A 3,604-nucleotide genomic window follows, 5' to 3' on the forward strand; every position below is an offset into this window, starting at 1 on the left:
ACGCACGCGCGCGCGCACACACACACACACACACACAAACTATATTATACTATAAATGTATAGATTCCCTTCACCTTTTTCACTCTCTATCTTACCCCTTCTTATTAAATATTCCTTAAAGGGATAGTTCACCCCAGAACACTTACAATCTTGTTGTTGCAAACCCATATGACTTTCTTACACAAAAGAAGCGAAACACCCAGAACACCCAGGGTAGGTACTTTTTTCCAAACAACAATAGAAGAGATAATTTGAGCCTATCATGCTAAAAAAATGGTTTGAAACGCCATGATATTTTTCTTTAACCTTAAATGAGTCCAATTTCTGCTCACTGTGTCTTTAAAAGAAGGCTCTGCAATTATAAAAGGCACAGACAGAATTATGGCATGATGGGATACGGCTAAATTATCTTATATCATGTCAGCAATTCATTGTGGAGAGCTGCCTCTAAAATAACTGCCTTGCTCACTCTGTCTCTGAATGTCAGCTTAAATTCCTGCCAGATGATCAGACTGAGAAAGCATACTGACATGATTTATGAGGCAGCTGAAGACAAATGTACATCTTAATGAAAACACCAGTAAATCTGATGCTATTTTTTTTTTAAATGTATCTTAATACATCATACCTAAAATAACTGTGGGCATAAGCTTGCATAAAAATGCTAGAAATCACTATTTCCAACTTCCTTTTAATATTTCATAATTTTCCATATCTGCAATTCCTCAGGATCACGAAAACATATGAAAAATGCAACCCCATTTACAGAAATGTTGGGACATTTTGTACAATGCAATAAAATCAAGAATCTGTGATTTGTTCATTCTATTGAACATTTATTTAACTGACAAAAAAATAAAAGATTTCCAATGTTTTCACTGACCAACATAATTGTATTTTGTAAATATAAACAAATTTGATATTGATGGCTGCAACACACTCCAAAAACGTTGGGACAGAGGCAAAAGAAAAGTAAAAAGATTACCTAAATGAAACAGTCCACAATTAGCAGGTGAATTGGTAATATGGTGAGGGTATCGTGTTTGGGTATACCGGTAAACAGATGATCCACCAAAGGCTTGGTTTTTGCAAGCAAATATGGGTCATAGTTCACCACTTTGTGCCAAATTTCATGAGATAATTGTCAAACAATTCAAAAATCACATTTCTAAATGCAAGACTGCAAAGGATTTAATTCTTTCACCACCTACCATATATATTGTGAAAAGATTCAGGGAATCCAGAGAAATCTCAGCCTGTGTGCAAGGCAGGAAACCTCTGTTGAATGTGTGTGACCTTCGAGCCCTCAGATGGCATTGCATGAGAAACCATCATGCTACTATGTTCAATATAGCCACATGGGCTCAAGTACTACTTTGTAAAACCACTGTCACTTAACACAGTCTGCTGGTGCATCAAGAAATGCAACTTGCAAGGAGAAAGCTCAATTCTATGCAGAAATGCTGCCAGGTTCTCTGGGCTCATGATCATCTGGTGGTCTAAATGAAAGTGGAAATCTGTGCTTAGGTCAGAGGAGTCCACGTTTAACTTGTTTTTGGGGGAAACGGACAGTCCCAAAGACGAAAGGGACCATCCAGACTTTCATCAGCTACAGGTGCAAAAGCAAACATCTTTCATGAGGGTGCATCAGTGCAAACGACATGAGGGAATGCATATGTGGGAAGGTACTAGTCGTATATTGGGATTGTACAGAGACATAAACTGCCATTAAGATGACGTCTTTCCTTGGAAGCAAGACTATGGCAATGCTCATTCTGCATGTGGTAAAAGAGAGAGGTTTCATAGCCATTCTACACCATGGAGTGGATGTGCTTGACTGCCTGCCCGCAGACCAGATCTGTCACTTATTGAAAATGTATGGCCAATTGAAAAGGAGACTCAGACAATGACAACCTGACTGTTGAGTAGCTGTCCTTTATCAGGCGAAATTGAGCAAAAATTCCACTATAATACTGCAAGTTAGTATCCTCAATTCCCAAATGATTAAAAAGTGTAATTAAAAGCACGTGACACACTGGTGAACATGCCTCTGTCCCAAATTTTTTCGGAGCCTTCAAAATCTAAACAAAATACATTTTTGTTGGTCTGACAAAACATTGGAAATATTTTCTTAGCACGTTTGTCAGTTAAATAAAGGTTAAAGAGAATGAACAAATCACAGATTCTTGATTCTTATTGCATTTTACAAAATGTCTTTTTATTTGCACAAACGCGTTTCGAAACTTGTATGAGGGTTGTATGAGTTTTTAAGTCCACGAACATCACTGAGAACAGTAAAACAAAGTGTCACAGTGTCTGGTTTATGTTCCTTGGGTCACCACTAGATGTCCTCCTTCCCCACGGTGTCCATCACACTATTGAACTACATTTCCCACGATCCTTGTCTTCTCATTACACTCAGCTGTCCCTTGTCACTAATCATTGCACTCAGCCAATTCCCCATTAGCATTGTCATTTCCCTGTGTATATAACCCTGTCTGTTTTAGTATGTGTCACGGAGTCCTTGTTTAATGTCCCCACACTTCTGTTCCTGCCTGTACATGTTACGTGTGTCTATGCCTGTCCTGCCCCGTTCCGTGTTGGATTACGTTCCTATTTCTGTCATTGGTTAGAGGGTTCGGGGGTACCCTTTATCGTTTGGACCGATCATAAGAACCTTGAGTATATCAGATCTGCTAAAAGACTCAACTCCAGGCAGGCTCGGTGGGCTCTTTTTTTCGGACGTTTTGATTTTGTTCTCTCGTACCGCCCGGGTTCCAAAAACATCAAACCCGATTCCTTATCTCGTATTTTTGATCCATCCGAACGCCCGGTGACTCCCGAGTGCATTTTACCTGAGAAAATTGTCATCTCCACTCTGACATGGGAGGTCGAATCGAAGGTCAAGACAGCCTTAGAAGGGGTAACGCCTCCGCCTGGTTGCCCACCGGGTCGTTTGTTCGTTCCGGAGGGGTTACGGTCAGACGTGATTCGATGGGGTCATTGCTCCAACGTGGCTTGTCATCCAGGAGTGACTCGCACCGGCTTTCTAGTTAAACAACGATTCTGGTGGCCTTTAATGGCTCGCGACATTCACGATTTTGTGTTGGCTTATTCAGTCTGTGCCACTGGTAAGACATCTCACCAGCCTCCAGATGGGTTACTTCGACCGCTGTCTGTCCCTTCGAGACCCTGGTCCCACATCGCGCTAGATTTTGTCACCGCCCTCCCGCCCTCCAGAGGCATGACGGTTGTTTTAACCGTAGTGGACCGGTTCTCGAAGGCGGCACATTTCATTCCCTTGCCCAAATTACCGTCAGCCAAGGAGACAGCGGTCACAGTTATTGATCACGTCTTTCGGTTACATGGCCTCCCGATGGACGTGGTCTCTGACAGGGGTTCCCAATTCACATCCAAATTTTGGCAGGAGTTTTGTAGGTTACTGGGGGCTACGGTCAGTCTGTCCTCGGGTTATCACCCCCAGAGCAATGGTCAGTCTGAGCGAGCCAATCAAGACCTCGAGAGAATGTTGCGATGTTTGGTTGCCAAGAATCCGTCGTCTTGGAGTCAACAACTTTCTATGGTGGAGTACGCCCTCAATTCG

The sequence above is a fragment of the Phoxinus phoxinus genome, assembly GCF_949152265.1.
Source record: "Phoxinus phoxinus genome assembly, chromosome: 17".
Classification (NCBI taxonomy): Eukaryota; Metazoa; Chordata; class Actinopteri; order Cypriniformes; family Leuciscidae; genus Phoxinus; species Phoxinus phoxinus.